At 44.7% G+C, this 19,732-nt stretch overlaps 1 protein-coding gene across 1 annotated transcript in view; it reads left to right on the top strand.

Annotated features, from left to right (window-relative positions):
* Positions 1–8,091: 8,091 nt before the first annotated feature.
* Sil1 (SIL1 nucleotide exchange factor) overlaps positions 8,092–19,732 on the top strand; it is a 249,916-nt gene continuing 238,275 nt past the window's right edge. The window contains exon 1 of the mRNA XM_052741878.1: positions 8,092–8,269. The gene's annotated coding sequence lies outside the window, so the exon portion shown is untranslated. The remainder of the gene's footprint in view (positions 8,270–19,732) is intronic.

Below are 19,732 nucleotides of genomic sequence, written 5' to 3'. Positions count from 1 at the left end.
AATACATCTTCACGCAGTGTATGTCCAAATGTCCCACAAGAGGCACCAGTCTTTCTGAAGGCCCTTGTAGCCTTGGCTTTTATGGGAGGATAGTCAAAGATTAATCCAAGGAGCAGGTCCAGCTGAACAGCAGCCCTGCAGTGGCAGGATTTTAGGACTTTTTCCAGGTATGTATGAGCAGCAGGATGAAAATTGTACAGAACTATGACAGCCAACTTGATTCACCCCAGATATGAAGCACAGAGTTCAACCGTCTGAGCCAGTCAGACTGTTTTTCTTTTGAGACAGGCTCTCATTTCTCCTGGGCTGGCTTCAAACATTTTACTGAGCTAAGCATGATCTCAGCTTTCTGATCTTCATGTCTCTGTCTTCAGAGGATGGAATAACTCAGAGATCTGCCTGCCTCTGCCTCCTGAGTGTTGAGATTAAAGGTGTGCGCCACCACCACTGACTTTCTTTTTCTTTTCTAAAATACAGTCTTGCTCTGCAGCCCTGGCTGCCTGGAACTCCCTCAGTAGACCAGATTTGCCTTGAACTTGCAGGGATCTGCCTGCCTCTGCCTTCTGGGTGCTGGGATTATAACTGTGTGCTACCATGCCTGGCTTTGACTAGTTTTCTTTTTCTTTCTTTTTTTTTTTAATTTTATTTTTATTTTTATTTTTAATTATGTGTTGTGCTGGACAGTTTAATGTCAACTTGACACAAGTTAGAGTTATCTGAAAGGAGGGAACCTCACCTGAGAAAAATGCCTCCATAAGGTCTGGCTGTAGGGCATTTTCTTAGTAATTGATGGGGGAGGGCCCAACCCATTGTAGTGCCATTCCTGGGCTGATGGTCCTGCATTCTATAAGACAGTAGGCTGAGCAATCCATGGGAAGCAAGCCAGTAAGCAGCACTTCTCCATGGCCTTTGCATTAGCTCCTACATTCAGGATCCTGGCCTGTTTGAGTTCTCGTCCTGACTTCCTTCAATGATGATGAACAGTGCTGTGGAAGTGTAAGCTGAATAAACCCTTTCCTTCCCAACTTGCTTTTTGGTCATGGTGTTTTGTTGCAGCAATATAAACGGTAACTAAGATGTATGTATACATGTTCCTGTGTGTGGGTTTGTGCAGATGAGTGCAATGCCCTTGGATGCCGCTGGCATTGGTGCTGGGAACTAAACCCAGGTCCTCTGCAAGACTGGTGTTCTAGCTTTGCTTCTCTGCTACTGTGACAAACACCATGACCAAAAGTAATGAGGGAAGGAAAGGGTTAATTGCATCTTACACTTCAAGGTCAGGGCCCCTGAGAAAGGACAGGGCAGGAACTCAAGCAGGAACTGAAGCAAAAACCATGAGGGAATACTGCTTTTGGCTTGCCCTTTGGCCCATGCTCAGCTAACTTTCTTATACATCCCAAGCCTGCCTGCCTAGGGATAGTGCCACAGTGGGCTGGACCCTCATGCTTCAATACGATCTCTCACAGACATGGACACAGGCCAATCTGATAGACGCAATCCTTCAACTGAGGTTCCCTCTTTCCAAGTGACTCCAGGTTGTATTAAGTTGACAATAAAAATAACAGTCCATCTCTCTAGGCCCTTGATTGGGTTTCTAAAATATATATATATTTCTAAGGAATATCTATCTCTCTCTATATCTTTTACTCTATGCATCTATGTAATTATGTAGGTAATACACCTGTGTGAAGTGCATATCATTATGTGACCTATCATGTATGTGAATGGAGACTATTAATTTGCATACATGTATAGGCATGTCTGTGTTCTGTGTGTATGTGCTGAATGTGTAAGCTGTGCTCAGAAGTGTGGGTCTTTGTGTCAGAATGTGGGGCTTTCTGTCAGATGGTATTTTCTATGAAGCTGCCATGATATAGCTCATCCTTCATCATGTTTTCTTTCTTGCTGTTTTGTTTCTTTGAGACAAGTTTTCTCAGTGTAGCCCTGGCTACCCTGGGACTCGCTCTATAGACCAGGCTGGCCTCTGTTTCCCAAGTGCTGGGATTAAAGCATATGCCACCACAGCTGACCTCTTCATGTTTTCTTGACAACAGGATGTTGACACATATACCACGAAGAGGTGATGGTCTCTTTGATTTGGGCTGACCTCTGGAATTCTCTCAATCAAAACTGTATGGAAGAAGTGATGCTATGTAAAGAAGTTACATGGGGGGCTAGATCCTAAAACACTGTGGCTTTTAATGTTTTGTTTGGATGGAATGCTAGTTTTGGAAAACAGCCACTAATCTGTAGGAAGGGCGCTATGGTGTGAATGTTTGTCTCTGTTGAAACTTATTTGCCACTGTAATGGCATTAAGAGCTGGGGTCTATAGGGAATCATTAATGCTTTTATTGATATAGTGGACTAATCATACTAGAGTGTGCTGTTATAAAGCAAGTCCACCCCTCCTGCTTTGCTCATTCACACATCTGCCTGAAGGAATGATGCAGTCTGGAGGGCCTCATCATACATCACCTCTTCATTTTGAACTTCCAGCATCCAAGACCATGAGTTAAATAAATTCCCACTCATTACAAACGACCCAGTCTGTGGTATTCTGTTGTAGCAATGCAAGATGGATTTCAGAGGCCAAGCAGCGACTCAGAGAGGTTTGTCAGTGTCCTGGCTGACAGCACCTGCTGAGTCTCCAAGTGCCAACTGCCAGCCCCATGACTGAACATCAGGTCCTTGTCATGCCACCCCAGTTGGCAACGCATGGAATAGAGTTGATGCTTCTCTGCTGTCTCCTGCCCAAACTGCGAAATAAATTATTGTTGCTTTAAGACAGGCAGAGGATGCTTTGTTATGCAGCAGTGAGTACCTTGAACAGGGCTAAGGCTGTCTGCCCTAAGCGTGTGTGCGTTCCTGCGATTCCAAGCCTCTGCGGGCGCCCGCAGGCAGTGCATTTTGTCAGATGTCTGTGTACACGAATAGATGTGTGGATGAAGTCCTTCTGCTCTTCTTGGAGCTTTGCTTCAGCCTTGGTGTGATGTTGTTTGGTGAAAATACTTTGAAATCTTGTCTGTCTTCTGGGTCTGTCTGTCTGTCTGTCTGTCTGTCTGTCTGTCTGTCTCTCTCTCTCTCTCTCTCTCTCTCTCTCTCTCTTTCTCTCTCTCTCTAATGCATTCCTTTGAACCAGAAAGGCCTATTTAGCTGAGAGCTATTGCAGTTTAAATTTACTGACCTTGGCCCAAGTCCCTTGGAGCTGCCAAAGTCTCTCAGGTAGGAGCCTGCCATCAAGAAGTCCTCACACCCCTTTCATAAGGACTCAAAATACTGTGTTGGCTTTTCCCTCTCCCTGTTCTGTCTTTTTTTTTCTTTCTTTTATTTTGAGACAGGGTTTCTCTGTGTAGTTTTGGTGGCTGTCCTGGAACTCACTCTGTAGACCAGGCTGGCCTCGAACTCACAGAGATCCGCCTGGCTCTGCCTCCCGAGTGCTGGGATTAAAGGTGTGTGCCACCACTGCCACCTGGCTCCCTGTCTTGTCTTTGAGGTCTTCAGCAATGCAGTTACTAGGGTCCTGGGTATAGAAACTAGAATTAAACAGGAAACTTTGTTTTATTTTTACTTTTAATTACATTTGTTCATTTATTAGTGTGTGTGTGTGTGTGTGTGTGTGTGTGTGTGTGTGTGTGTGTGTGCACATGTGTGGGTGTGCTAATGCCACTCACGCAGGTGCAGGTCAAAGGATCACTTATTGGGGTTGGTTCGTTTTCTCTTCCCACCACAGGGGCCTCCCAGGACCAAACTCAGGTCTCCAGTTTTGGCAGCATGCGCCTTTAACCACTCAGCCATCTTGCTGGCTTTGAGACTAGAATTCTTGGCTTTCATCAGTGAAGCTGGTGATAGGGGTTCATGTGCGCCCAAGTCTGGGGGAAAGGTCAGCTGGTTTTTACCCTGCCTTGGCTGGGCCTACCTCTTCTGAGTACGGCCCCGGCGGTTGTGGATTCCAGTTCTGAATATGAGTGCTTCCCTTGGTCTTTTCTGGAATTCTCCTTAGAGTCCTGCTTCTCCGTACTGGCTATCTGACTTAGCTCTTCTGGGAGCATTCCCATCCTTGCACCGAGGTACTCCCTAATGTAGTGTTCAAAAGCCACAGCTGGGGCGGCACATCTCTAATGGGTTCAGAGTTTGTGTTTCTGTGGAAATGGGAACAAAATCTTCCCCACTGTGTCACAAGAGTGTCTGATGCAGATAAGGTACATGAAGAGACTTTTCTCAAAAAGGGATTGGGGGAGGAGGGGGCTGGAGAGATGGAGTAATGGTTAAGAGCACATATTGTTATTCTAGAAGACCCAAGTTAGGTTTTTAGCACTCATATTGGGCAGTTGACAATTAATTGCCTCTAACTCCAGATTTTGGTGGGTACCTGCACTCATGTGCTCATATTCACATACAGACACACAGACACATACATACATAATTTTAAAGATAAAATAATTTTTTTTTTTGAGACTGGTTCTCTCTTTAGCCCTGACTGTCCTGGAACTCACTATGTAGACCAGGTTGGCCTCACACTCACAGAGATCCACCTGCCTCTGCCTCCTGACAGCTGGGATTAAAAAGATGTGCACCACCATACTCAGCAAAATAAATCTTTTAAAAATAAGGAAAGGGATTTTGGACAACTGCAGTATGACCAAAGTTGACTGTAGTTTGAGGTCTTTGTGAATATTATTGCAAAATGGTACTTGCTGGTTGTTGTGATTTGATCTTTACATTTCCTTGTCTTTTACTTGACCCTGAGCTCTTTGAGCTTAAGAACCCAGAAGGAATGTTTCACATACAACTGCATTTGCATAGCCAAGGCTGGCATGTAGCTTGATGCTCACATTCAAGCGCACGAGCAGTCTAAGAACACAGAGGGGCTTCCTGGCAGCAGGATTTGTGGTGAAAGATTCCCTCAAGCTGGGTGTGGTGGCTTATGCCTATATTCTCCAGCCTCTCTGAAGGCTGAGGCAGGAGGATTGTAAATTCGAGGCCAGATGGCACACCAACTTAGTACCAGTCTATCTAGGGCTATAAAGTGAGACCCTGTCTCAAAAAAAACAAAAACACAAATAAACAAGCGTATTCCCTTGTATCATTTCTTTCCTCTTGCTGAGACAAGTACCTGATAAAAGCAGTCGAAGGCAGGAAGGATTTGTTGTGGTTTGTGGTTTGCTGTCCTTTATGGTGGCATGACAGCAGGAACATGAGAGGCTGGTCCCATTTTGTCTCCTGTTGGGAAGCAGAAAGAGACGAATGCTGATGCTCTTCTCTTTCCTCTTCGTGTTCAGTTTGAGTTCCCTGCCCCTGGAATGATGCTGCCCACATCCACAGTGGGCCGTCCCACTTTAAACACTGTGGTAGTTTGAATGCTATTGGCCCCCATAAGCTCATAGGGAGTGGCACTATGAGGAGGTGTGGCTTTGTTGGAAGAAGTGCGTCACTGTGGAGGTGGGCTTTGAGGTCTCTCAGATGCTCAAGCCACTCCTGGTGTCTCAGACCACTTCCTGTTGCCTGCATATAAAGATGTAAAACTCTCAGCTCCTTTTCTAGCACCATGTCTGCCTGCGTGCCGCCATGTGCCACCATGATGATAATGGACTGAACCTCTGAAACTGTAAGCCACCCAATTAAATGTTATCCTTTATAAGAGTTGCTGTGGTCATGGTGTCTCTTCCCAGCAATAGAAACTCTGACTAAGAGAAACACTTTTAGAGATATATCCAGAAATTTGTAACCTAGATGATTCTAAGTCATGAAGCTGATGATGGAGAGTAACTGTCACATCCCTCAAGGTGATGAATAGTATTGGCTCCCAGTTAGCCATGTATAGCAGGGTAAACAGCAGACAAGTACCTGCTAAGCTACTGCTGGTAGGGTAGGTATATCAAATGCAGTTCTCATTTTATTTTTTAGTTTTCTGAAATAGAGTCTCACTGTGTAGCTCAGATTGATTTCAGATCTGTGATCCTACTACCTCAGCCTCCTAAGTGCTGGGGTTTGATCCATCATTCCCAGCTTTAAATGCATTTTTGACTTGTAATATTTCTGACTGACTATGGCATTGACACAAGGTAGAATTACTCCTGGATCCATCTCTTCCCATGAGTATGCCATAGGAGAATAAGTTCCTCTCTGATCTTTCCTATCTAGAACTCAAGGAAACATTTTTATCATTTCTCATTAACTGGCACTCTCCACTCAGCTACTTCCCAGGAGCTCATTCTCCCTCCTTAGCTAGTGCCCACGGCTTTGCTTAGTGATTATGAAGTCAATTTCCCATCTGATTGACATAAACATAATTAAAAAGGTAAATTGAAAGCTGGAATCTCACCTAATATATGAAGAACGGAAAGGAATTCCAGAAATCAGTTATTGTTGTTATCTTGGGGAATATTTGCCATTTGAGGACACTACTGGCTTGGATAATTCCCACCCCCCCACACTCACAAATGGCCTAGAGTTACTTGTAACTATTTTACTAGTCAGGTTTCACGGGTCTGTATATATGTGGTATAGTGAAAGGCCCCAGCATACTTGCTTAACCTAACGCCATTTTGAGCAAGGCCTGAAAAGTACGGGGAAAGTTCAGTTAGAGGACATGGGCACAGGAACAAACAGGGTATCTGCGGTCGGCCACCTGGCCCCAGAACAGGGAACTAAAAGGTCAGAAAAACAACTTGTACCCTAGATAAGAGCCAAGTCAGCAGGCGTGTCGAGCTCGGGGAAAAACCACGAGCTGTCCTGAGTTTGAACCTGGCCTCATATGAGTCGTCCAATCAGAACCCTGTAAACCATGGCCTCATATGAGTCGTCCAATCAGAACCTGTAAACCATGGCCTCATATGAATCGTCCAATCAGAACCCTGTAACTTGCTTCTGTACCCGCCCTTCTGCTGCCCGACCATATAAAAACCCTCCACTCCAGCCCGTGCGCGTGCCAGCCTCCTGAGCTTCTGGAGTGACTGTGTCGCCCCGGGTACCCGTGTTCCGGAATAAAGCCTCTTGCTGTTTGCATCTGACTTGTGGTCTCGGTGTGATCTCTGGGCGAGGGTCTCTCCAGAGGGAAGACTACCTGCGGGGGTCTTTCAATAGTACGAAGAAAACATGACTTTGGAGGTACCCCATCTACTTTGAATCCCTACTTCTACCATTTTTATTCTTATGACCTTGTATAAATCCTTTATACCATCAAAGTTAAAGTTGTCAACTTGACACACCCAGGAAGAGGGAACCTCAGTAGAGGAATTGCCTTTCGCAGATTGGCCCATGGGCATGTCTGTGTGGCATTTTCTAGATAGGTAATTGTTGAAGGAGGGCCCAGACCACAGTGGGCAGTACCATCCCAAGGAAGGTGGGCCTGAACTGTATCAAAAAGGTAGCTAAGCAAACTGGAGTAAGACAGACAGTAAGCATCATTTCTTCGTGGTCTTTGCTTCAGTTCTTGCCTCAAGTTCCTGACCTGACTTTGTTGGATGATGAACTGTAACCTGTAAGTCAAGTAAACTCTCTCCTCTCCAAGCTGCTTTAGGTCAGTATTTTCCCACAGCAACAGAAAGCAAACTAGAACATCCTCTTTGAGCTTTGGTCTATTTATAAGAAAAGAGGACAGCAATTCTAATCTTGTGAAATCTTGTATGTGCATCACCTGGCAAATCAGTGGTATGGCAGCATTAGAAATGCAGGTGACCTATTTATCTTTAAAATACTTTATCACTTTAAAAAACGCACTCTATAAAGCGAGTGACTTACGGGTGCTCTATTTTGCATGAAATTTTCAAAGCACTATTTATTGCTTGAGATTCAATTTGTGTCATAAACTGAGTCATAACATCGTGATTTATATTTGCCTTCCACCCCCTGAGGTTTCTTTCGGAAGATCCTTACGCTAGAAAGAAATTACGATCTTGGGAAATCAAACAAGAAACTGAAGTTCTCGGTGAGAAACAAGACCGGGCCCACGGGTATCTCTTTTTAGACACTGCTCCCAGCGGAGGGGCGTGAACGTAAGTTCAGCATTGCCGCGGAGGGAGACGCCAGGAGGCGGGACTTCGCAGCCGAGGGAGGCGGGGCTAACAATGCCGCGTGGGGAGAGAGAGAGGCCGGAGGCTGTTCTGGCAGGTCACCATTGGGCAAGCTTGAGGATGACGTAATAGCCACGCGCCTTCAGGTTCAGGCGGCCGCTGCCACCGCGTCTGCGCACGAGGAGCTGGTGGCCGCTGCCGCCGCCTGGAATTGTGGGGCTTGTGTCTGCCCCTCGGCTGCGGTGGAAAGCCGAAGGTAGGGGAGGTGGGGGCCCCGGGCCCTGGAGCGGGACGCAGGGCGGACGGTGCCGGCCCGGCCTCCTGCCGTTAGCGGCCTCCTCCCTCCCTCCCGCGCTCTCCGCACCTTCCCACAGTGTTCCGGGTCCCACCACATCCATCTCAGTGCCTCGCGGGCTTGACGTCCAACTGCGTCCTAGGCTGGCCGCCCCAAAGCTGTGCTCTGTCATTTTCCACCTAGCGACGCAGTGACCCCCTTCCAGCGCCAGAAGAGGGGGCAGTGGCTCTGGGCTGCACATCTGTTTTGACTTTCCATCTTTATTCTCCTCTTTCGGCCTCAGTTTTTCCACATCTGTCCAAAGAAGGGGGTGAAGTTGGTGTTGCTCTCGAGAGACACCTCTAGGGTTGACATTTTGGTAACTGGTTAGGAACCTCCCGAGTCTCTTGACATGAAATTATGTCCTCCCCCTTGTTATTTTACCTCTCCTTCTGAGTGTTTTCCTTTGCACTGGTAGATGTAAAACTTGCCTTCAATGCACAGGTTATAAGGTTATGAACTTCGTTGAGATTTCAAATTACTTTGTGCTTAATCTCTAGGCTTCTCCCAGGAACTTTGGATAAAGTAGTGTGTGGGCACTTGCTTACATCTCAGATGTTTCCATTCAGGTGACCCCAGAATCCTTTTGATGGGATAAGACTGGATTCCAGAAATGCCTAACAGCTGAGAAAACCAGCAGGAACTTATTTGCACTGTTAGATGCCTTTAAATATATATTGATGAGGGCAGGAGATGTAGCTTATTTGATGAAGCCCTGGATTCAATCCCCACCATGGCATAAACCAGGTGTATATACTGCAGTGTATGCTTGTAATCCCAGCACTAAGGAGTAGGAGAAGGAGCATCAGAAGTTTCAGTCATCCTCAGCTTACACAGAGTTTCAGTTTGGCCTGGAAGACTTGAGGCCCTCTATGTATCTAATCACTGTGACCCATATGTAAGATCAGTTTCTAAATGTATTTATAATGCTTGGCTTCCTTTCCAATCCAGCTGGCTCTCCCAGCTCAAACAAAACTGCAGACTGCTTTGAAGGAATGATTAGATTAACCCACTATAAGTAGGCAGGAAGAAAATGAGTCCTCCATGTTTGCTAAGAGAAGAAACTGGTATGTTTACAAATACTAGCAATATTTGTTTTGGGAGTGTGAGAGACTGTGTATGTGCCTTTTTAGCTTTACACTCAAAAGTTTTTCTGATAAAAAAGTTAGATTTAGGGATTCGATAATTTTTTTTTTTTATTTTTTTGAGACAGAATTTCTCTGTGTAGTTTTGGTGCCTGTCCTGGATCTCACTCTGTAGCTCAGGCTGGCCTCAAAGTCACAGAGATCCACCTGACTCGGCCTCCTGAGTGCTGGTATTAAAAGCATGTGTCACCGCTGCCCGGCTCGGGTTAGATACAATTTTAGTGGAGACCATAATGTAATATTAGGATTGCTATTTGTGTAACATGGTCCAGAAATTGGCCAGTGTTTTCCACTGGACATGGCTCTTGGGTGCTTAAGATGTTGCTGCCACACCAGATTTATCATAACCTTTCATTCAGGTAGTAAATTCAGTCTGCGTATTAATACATGTGCTGTTTTAGTGAAACTGGCAATAGAAAAGACTGCATATTTTACTGATAATGGGGATGGAGAACGTGTTAGTAGGCATATGACAGCTCAGAAATAAAAATTGCCTGATATTTAATGCTGTTTTCTTCCTCTTTCCTGTTGTTTTTTGAAGGCTGTCTCATCTCTACTGAGGCCAACTTTGAGCCCCAGTGTGTCTCATGACAGGGAAAAAGGCCAATTAAGTAACTGAAAAACAACAAAATGTATTTTGAAATATCAAACACACTAGAACCTCCAATATTACTCTCCTACTCTCCTTTCAGTGGTGTGTGTAGGTGTGGGCTTGGGGGTGGAGGTGGGCATTATCCAAGCGATATGGCTACTGTCCAAAGCAGTTTTGAAAAATCTATACCCGGAAATTATTTTTGGAGATCAGTTTCATTAACATCTGACACTATTTCTTTCTTTCTAAAAGCCCTAAGTGGCACATGGTTATAAAACCTTGACACTGGCATGTTTTCAGATGAATTATTATTATTTGTTGTTTTGTTTGAGAAGGGTCTCACTTGTAGTCTTGGCTGTCCTGGAACTCAGTATGTAGACCAGGCTGACTCAAACTCAGATCCTCTTGCCTCTGCCTCCTGAGTGCTGGGACTAAAGGTGTGTACCACCACCACCTGCCTCCTGTCTCCACTCCCTCTCTATCCTAAATAAAATTGTTATGGAGACTATCTTCTAGTCCTTGAGAAAGAAGCCTCTCTTCAGAGAACCAATTTAAATGTTTTTTTTTTTTAAATGACACTGTCTCCTTTGTAACCTAGGTAGCCCCAAACTTGCTATGTAGCCCAGGTTGACCTCAAACCTGTGACCTTTCTGCTTCATCCTCCCCAGTGGGTGAATGAACAGGTTTTTGGAGGTAGACACAATGGATTTTTGGAGTGTGGTAAACAGCAGTTTTAATTCTACCACTTATTGGCCATATGACCTTAGACAAGTTCTTCACCTCTTAGGCTCAGTTTTCCACTCCTTAAAATGGGAATGCTACTTAAAAGGATGGTTAAGTGAAGTGATATACATGAAAAAAAGCAAGGGAAGTTTTTTGGGCTTTTAAAAAAAAATTTTATTTTTTTATTTTTTGTTATACTGGGGCCCAAATCTTATGGCCCTGTGCATGCCAGACATAACTCTACAATTGAACCACATCCTACCCTGAACATCTGCTGTTAATGAGAAAATTTAGAACATGGAAATAAAGAGAAGCTGTACCTTTTCCCCAAGTAGGTGGATGCTTTCTGATTCTTTTCTTGTTTGTATATTCATACACTGACTTTATCCTAAATGAGACTCTTATGGAGCCATCTGCCAGTCCTTGACTCGGCCTCTCTACAGAGAGCCAGTCTGAACACTTTACAGTGTTTGCCCCTTGGTTGTTGAATCCTGAGGATTTTGCTAGAGACCCCAGCTGGTGTTCTTTCACGCTCGGTAGCACAAACATTTCTAGTTTCTAGTTTGGGTGTCAATTTGGAGCCCCATCCTTGTGGCGCTAATCTTTTCTCTTTGTGAGCCTTAAGCTTCAAGCTTTAGTCTTCTATTGTCGAGAGCTTCGTATTTTAATTACATGTGGTCTGAAGAGAAAATATTCTGCCCTGTTTTTTTTTTCATTTCATTTATGGATTTTACTATTATAGCTGTTATTCAGATGATGGGCTCTCCTAGTTCATGTTATCAATAATAATAGCTTATCTTTGGGACAAAAGCTTTATAAAAGATTCCAGTTGCTCAGGTGCATGGATTCTTCTTGACTTGTGAGGAGTCTTGACACTCACTTGTGCAGACTTCTAACCTGGAGTTAGGAGACTCAGTAGGGAGGGAACCGCCATCAGGCTAGGCTTTGGAGTTCCTTCAGGTAGTTTCTTTTCTGTTGCTGTGATAAACTGCCCTTGGCAAGAGCAGCTTTAAAGGAGAATGGTTCATTTTAACTCAGTTCTGAGTTACAGTCCTTCATTTCGGGGAAGTCAAGACAAAATTTAAGTCACTAGTCAACATATTCGCAGTCCAGAGCAGAGAGAACTGAATGCATGCTTACTTGCCCAGCTCACACTTCACTGTTTGTGGTCCAGACCATGAAATGGGTGTTGTCTGTAGGAGGCAGGGAGGTCTTTGTGTTCAGAGATAAGCACTAGGGGATAGCCTGATGACTATTACTCTATTTGTGTGGCTAGAGACTTTTCTGAAATCAGATCCTCCCCTAGACCCTTACCATAAATTTGTTTTCCCCAGTCAATCTGTAGAATCTATCTTCATGGACTTTACAAAGAGTTTCTGAGCTTACTTTGTTCCTCAGAGAGATTTTTGTATGCTTTATTGTGAATGCAGGATTGAGTTAATTATCACCAGAATAAGTTTTTACCCAATTGTGGTGTGCTTAAATATGCCTAAAATAACTACTTGGGGTCAGACTCCAGAAGATCAAACTACCACCAGCTACTGAGTTGTGTTGAACCAAACTGTCTTCTTGCCTCCTGGGGGTCATCACTCTGCTGGCTGTGAAAGTCAGACTGAAGTTGTTCACATTCAGAGTGGATCTTGCCACATCAGTTAACCCAATTAAGAAAATTCCTCTCAGGCCTGGAGAGATGGTTCCGTGGTTAAGAGTGTATGCTCCTGCCGGGCGGTTGGGGGCGCACACCTTTAATCCCAGCAGTTCGAGGCCAGCCTGGTCTACAGAGCGAGATCCAGGAAAGGCGCAAAGCTACACAGAGAAACTCTGTCTCGAAAACCAAAAACAAACAAACAAAAAAACAACAACAAAGAGAGAGAAAGAGAGAGAGAGAGAGAGAGAGAGAGAGAGAGAGAGAGAGAGAGAGAGAGAGAGAGAGAGAAAGAGAAAGAGAATGCTCTTGCGTAGAACCTGGGTTTGATTCTGTGCACCCATGTTGGTGGCTCACAACTGCCTCTAACTCCAGTTCCAGAGAGATCCTATGCCTCTGACCTCTTTCGGCATCTGCACTCAGGTGCACATAACCACACACAGACACACAATTAGAAATAATAAACATAGGGGCTGGAGAGAGAGTTTAGCAGTTAAGAGCACTGGCTGCTCTCGCAGAGGACCTAGGTTCAGTTTCTGGCACACTTGGTGGCTCACAACCATCTATAACTCTAGCTCCAGGGGATCTTATCCCCTCTTCTGATCTTGGAGAGCACCAGTCATGCCTATGCATGCATGCAGGCAAAAACTTGTACACATACAATTAAAAAAACTTTAAGGAAAGAACAAAGTCCTTCCCAGTCAGCTTATAGGCCAGCTTGATTTAGGCAGTTCTTTATTGAGACTTGCCCAGGCGATTCCAGACTGTGTCAAGCTGACAATGAAAACTAACTGTCACACACACACACACACAGCTCATAGTCAAGGGTGTGGTTTTGCTGGTCCAGCTGAGTCTGCCCTCAGCCGCCTAATCTTGTCCTTGGCTTTGGTACCTTAAAGGTGAGGGACAGGAAGCTCTGAGCTCAGGGCTGGGCAATGGAAAGTGACAGACTTAGGAATGTTGCTAAAGTGCTATGCCCATCATGTCGGTGTCCCTCATTTGTGAACTATAAATGCCTTCATTAATCTCTCCCATAAGAAAAGGGAGTAACCATTCCAATTTTCTCAGGCAGAGAAGCTTCTTAGATGTGGGGCTTTCAGGGCCCAATCCAGGAAAGTCCAGAGCAGAGGGAAACAGTTGCTCATTCTATCCATGACCAGTACACAAACTCAGTAACATGCCCACATGCAGCTAGGCCCGCATTTTGGGTGCAAGTGTTTCTCAACCTTTTGTGTGTGTGTGTTTTGCCTGCATGTATGTATTGTGCACCACTTGTGTGCCTGATGTTTGCAGAGCTCAGAAGGCAGTGGCTCCCCTGGAACTGGAGTTAGAGATAGTTGTGGGCCACCATGTGCATGCTGGGAACTGAACCTGGTCCCCTGCAAAGCGTAACATGTGCTCTTAACAACTGAGCCATCTCTCCAGCCCCATTATTTACCATGTTTTAATGACTCCTCCCCTCTTACATATCCTATATGAAATTTAGAATAAAAGAAAATTACTCGTCGTATTTGTGTGTACATGCCACAGAGCACATGTAGCAGTAAGGGGCCGGCTCTCCAGAATTAGTTCGTTCTTCTACTGAGTGGGGCTGGGCATCAAACTGAGGTCATTAGTCTTGGCAGCAAGTGCCTTTACCCACTGAGCCACCTCTCTGGTTCCCACATGAATTTTAATACTATTGATATTCTGTATATCTGTTTGTGTTGTGGCCTTTGGGTTGGCCGCAAATCATTGTGCTGTTTAAGGTTTCTCTCCCCTTGAAGCCAATTTTCACTCTCTCCATGATGATATCCTGTAGTTTTTCTCTAGTATAGTTAATAAGGCCCATTTTCCATTTAGAAGATATAGCTATTATCACAAGCTTTTTCAGTGCCTTAAACACAAATTAGTAAAACAAAGACATGTTATCTTACCTACCTTAAACCAACCTTGTAAGATAGGCATCATACCATTTTATAGAAATGGAAATTGAGGCTTAATAGGTGTGCTGGTTTGAAGGAAAATGGCCCCCGTAGGGAGTGGCACTATTAGGAAATGTGGCCTTGTTGGAGGAAGTGGGGATGGGCATTGAGATCTCCTATGCTCAAGCTATGTCCAGTGTCACAGTTCCCTCTGCTGCCTGTGGATCAAGATGTAGAACTCTCAGCTACTTCTCCAGCACCATGTCTGCTTGCACACTGCCATGTCTCGCCATGATGATAATGGACTAAACCTCTGAAACTGTAAGCCAGCCCAATTAAATGTTTCCTAAGAGTTGCCATGGTCATGGTGTCTCTTCACAGCAATAGAATCCATAACTAAGACAGTAGATTAAATAATTTTTACTTAGGTAGAAGCAAGGAGTGGAGGCACATGTTGAGTTATGTCTACATGAGGGACTTGCTTTGAGTTACAAACAAGCTTGGGCAGATAGCAAGACCCTGTTTTTAGAAAAAGCTTGATGCAGCCAGGAGTTAAAGCCAGCTCACATGTTTCTCTTCCCTTGTTGATTCCCTTCTTCCTATGGGTTGGCAGTCATCATTAGGACAGTCAACCATTCCATTCACCTTTCTCAAGGCCTTATCATGTGCCAGGCCCTGTGGAACGTATCGGGAGACATTAAAGTGATGGATTTCTGGGGTTAAGGGGCTCATTGTGTTTTTCAAAGATGAGCTGGCTTATGGCTAATGCCTTATCCATCCTTTCCTGTTTTGGGGTCTCAGTCTGTCCTCTCCTTCTCCCTGTCCCATTCCCTCCCTCTCTCTCTGTGCTCCTCCCGCTCTCTTTGGAGACAAGGTCTCACTATGCTGCCATGACTGGCCTGGGATTCTCTAGGTAGACCGAGCTTGCTTGGAAGTCTCAGAGATCCACCTGCCTCTGCCTCCAGTGCTGGGCTGTTTGGATTTTTTTTTAAATGAGATGACTAGCTGTAGCTAAGGGCAGTCATGGAGATAGTTAGTTTCTTGGAATTTAGGAGGGTCAGAGCCCTGGATTTCCCCTACTGGTTCCATTTTCTAACCTGCTGCCCTGCTTGTCCTCCTTGAGTTTGCAGCCTGAAGGCTGTAACCAAAAGGGTATAGCAGGTTTGGTGAACTCCAGCTGTTTAATTTTTAAAAATTATGTATATGGGTATTTATGTATATGGGTTTGTGTACCACGTGTATGTCCGGTGCCAGAGGTGGTCAGAAGAGGTTGTTGGATTCCCTAGGACTGGAGTTATAGATGATTGTGAGCCGCCATGTGGATGCTGGGAACTGAACCCGGGCCTTCTGAAAGAACAGCGAGTGCTCTTAACTGCTACGCCATCTCTCCCACCCTCCTCTTTAACTTTTAAATGTTTGTAAGGTAGACATTTCTGTTTTACTTTGACTATTCCTAGTATTTCAAAACAGAAGTTGTTCTTTTTCGAGTTGATGGGGACTGTCATCTTTAAGATGGTCATGATGGCATGTCCTTATAATACCAGCACTCGGGACTCTGAGGCTAGAGGATCATGAACTGCAGGTCAGCCAGGCTCCATAAGAAACTTGAGGTCAGTCTGGACTAAAAGGTGAGACTTTGTTTCCAAACTTGAGAACAATAAAATCGGATTGTTTTCTTAAAGCTAGTAAGAGAGTTGGAAGAGAGGTAACAGCAGAGGAGGCGGGAGAGGTCATTCCTGCCCTGGCTCCTCCAAAGAGACTGGACTTGCCTTTGTTCTTACTGTCTCTATTCTAAGCTTCGGACTTGTAAGGTGTTCTGATTTACTGCCTGCTCCACTGGTGCCCTGTGGGCTGTCTGTTTTCACACCGAGTCTGTGTTCCCAGACTGAACATTGGAACCTTAGGGAACATTGTCCCACGGTTAGCCCAGGTTACATTTTATGTCCACAGGGAAATGGGGATGGGCATGCTTCTGAGGTCTGTCCCTGGCCATGCAGCCCGCCAAGTAGCTTCTTTGTTATGTCTTGATTGTCACTTACCATCACTGACAGAAGAAGTAGCACAGTTGGTGACCTGACCTTCACATGGAGGCCGTCCCCGTCCCTCTCAAGTCATTTGTTCCTTCTGCTTTGTAAGAGTTCTAGAAACTGAAGGAAGAACCTGGGATGCACCCAAAAGGTCTGGTGAGGACTTTAAAAATGGGCATTTCTCTTAAAAAGTATTGATTTTAACTTAATATGTATCTATGTCTCATGTAGCCCATATTGGCCTTGAACTTGGTACGTAGTGAGATTGGCCTTGAACTCCTGACCCTTCTGCCTCTCTGTGGTGTGATTACAGTTATGTGCCACTATGCCTGGCTTAATTTTAATTTTATATTTTGTTGTCAGGACCTTGCTAGCCTGGAGTTCAAGCTGACCTCAAACTTACTGTCCTCTTGTCTCAACCGTCTATGTGCTGGAAATAGATGTGTGCCATCCTGCCTCAATCAGATGGACATTTCTTTACTTCTGGGTGTTGTCTCAGGCTTAAATTCTTACAACCAATTAAACTTGAGGTATGACCTATCAATGCTGGTCCACTGAACTGAAACCTGCTAGTTTTCTAGAGGTTGGACAAGTAGCTGCTTCCATTGTGGAAATCTCAGAGATTAAAGACATTTAAGCCTGAAACAGTACCCAGAGGTAAAGACATTCTGAAGCATCAGGGACCAGCTCCTTAGCAAGGTATTTAAGGGTAACCTTAGTTTTATAGTTGATAGGGAGTTGGGTTTCAGTGTGTTTGTGATATAAAGTCTCCATCCTTGGACCCATTTTCCCATGGTGCTTTGGAGCTGGAAGAGATGACTCTTGTAAGTATGGTTCCCATTCAATGTGTAGCTGTTGATGGTTATTTTATTTAGATGAGTCTCATGTAGCCCAGGCTGGCTTCTAGTCAAGGTTGAAAATGACCTTGGGCTTTTAAAAACTTTATTTGATTCTCCTGCCTCTATCTCTAAAGTATTGGGATTCTCAGGTGTGCCACAATGGTTGATGTGCTGCGGATCAAACCCAGGACTTTGAGTGTCTAGGCAAATACTCTACCGACTGAGCTATATCTATAGCCCTGTTTATATTTTTGTTAGTTTGTTTTGGGGTCAGCAGTCAGGAGATACTTCTCTAGTTTTTTTTTTTTTTTTTTTTTTTTTTTGGTTTTTCGAGACAGGGTTTCTCTGTGTAGCTTTGCGCCTTTCCTGGAACTCACTTGGTAGTCCAGGCTGGCCTCGAACTCACAGAGATCCGCCTGGCTCTGCCTCCCGAGTGCTGGGATTAAAGGCGTGCGCCACCACCGCCCGGCCAGTTCTCTAGTTTTTTAATGCCCAGAATGTCAGTTTTGCAAATGATGGCTTTCTTCTATTGATGACAAGACTGAGCCCCAGGGGAATCAAAGTGGGCCACATACCCTTTTAAAAGCTGCTCACAGCCGGGCGGTGGTGGCACATGCCTTTAATCCCAGCACTCGGGAGGCAGAGGCAGGCGGATCTCTGTGAGTTCGAGACCAGCCTGGGCTACCAAGTGAGTTCCAGGAAAAGGCGCAAAGCTACACAGGGAAACCCTGTCTCGAAAAACCAAAAACCAAAAAACAAAACAAAACAAAAAAGCTGCTCACAATAGTGGGATTCTAGTGCTGTTGAGAGGCAGGACACAAGCTGGGGGCCAACAGAGGGCGGCCAGAGAAATCAGTAGGATTGTTGAAAGCATTGTGAAGAGGTAAGATGCTTTTGTGGTTAAAAATCTTGGGGACAGGAAAAAAAAATCTGTGGGGAAGGAGAAAGTCCTGCCTTTCCTTTTCCAAGACATGCCTCATCTATTATCTCGCTGTTGAGGGGTTCCTAATTATGCTGGCTTGTTTTCTGCTCACATAGAAGTGTCTTCCTTCTTGCTCTTACCTCAGAGGAAATAAGATTTGAAGTCTTTCTCTGTATTAGAAATAGTACTCTAGAGCCGGGCGGTGGTGGCGCACACCTTTAATCCCAGCACTTGGGAGGCAGAGCCAGGCGGATCTCTGTGAGTTCGAGGCCAGCCTGGTCTACAGAACGAGATCCAGGAAAGGCACCAAAGCTACACAGAGAGACCCTGTCTCGAAAAACCAAAAAACCAAAAAAAAGAAAAGAAAAGAAAAGAAATAGTACTCTAGCCAGACTGCAGTGGGCTGTATCTGGTGACAAACCTTGACTACATCTTTGAAAGAGAGAGAGAGAGAGAGGAAGAAAGAGAGAAAGAAAGTAAGAAAGAAAGAAGAATGAATGTATATCAGAATAGTTTAAAAACACAGGCTTACTTGGGCCTTTGGTGTTCTGCTATCTATTTGCTAGCTACCAGATTTAAGTTATTTTCTATAAGCCTTAGTTTTGGGTCTACAGGAAGGGAATAACAGTACCTCCTTTTGTAGCTGTGTTGAGAGAGTAGATATGAAAAGTGCTTCCTCTGGTCCACTGTGCTGTCAGTAGTCAGTAGGATGGAGATTTCGTTGGACCTAGCTGATTCAGAGCCTGTGTGGAGGAGGTCCTTTGACAGTGTACTCGTCTCTTGTGTTCTGATCTTCAGCCAGATGTGAAGCAGTGATCTCATTAAGGGAACCTGGACTCCAGTCACAGCTTCCCTTTGATTTCTGTTCTCATTTCTGGCCCTTGGTACAAGGCTAGGAAGGCATAGTTTTGTGCTGAAGTTGACTGTTTCTCTTTAAGATCTATAGCTGATGAGCTAGGTCTGGTGGCATGCACCTTTAATCCCAGAACTCAGGGGGCAGGCATTTGGAGCTCTGAGTTTGAGGCCAGCCTGGTCTACATAAGCTAGTTTCAGGACAGCCAGGACTGCACAGAGAGAGACTATCTCAGTCTTCTCTCCCCACAAAGAAATATTTATAGCTGAATTGGGTGTGATGGCACATGCTTGTGATCCCAGCTCTTGGGAGGTACAACAGGAGGCTCAGGAGTTTAGGGACATCTTCAACTACATAATGAATTTGAGGCTAGCTTTGGCTACATAAGGCACTGTTTTATGAACCAAAACAGATCTGGTTGGTTAGCTCAGTTGTTTGAGTGTGTTGCTAACAAAACGAAAACAAATATCTTTCTAACTGGTAGACTGGGAGTAGATGAAATGCCCCTGAAGCCGTTCTTACGATACTAATCTCAGACCATATTTTTAAAAATGGAGCACTGTAATTATAGCCTATGCCTTGCTCTTCTGACTGAATGAAATAGGGTGGAACCTCAGTATTCTGTGGGAAGCCAGTCTGATTTGATTAAAAAAAAAATGGAAATAGAGAGTTTTCAAGAAAATGCCATTGTTTTAATTTTCCTGGCAAGCCTCTGCGGTTTCTTCCTTACCTTGT

This window comes from Peromyscus californicus, unplaced genomic scaffold, assembly GCF_007827085.1.
Source record: "Peromyscus californicus insignis strain IS unplaced genomic scaffold, ASM782708v3 Scaffold_17__1_contigs__length_78620276, whole genome shotgun sequence".
Classification (NCBI taxonomy): Eukaryota; Metazoa; Chordata; class Mammalia; order Rodentia; family Cricetidae; genus Peromyscus; species Peromyscus californicus.
Note: the sequence above shows the minus strand (reverse complement) of the source record. Positions and strands in the feature narration are given on the sequence as shown.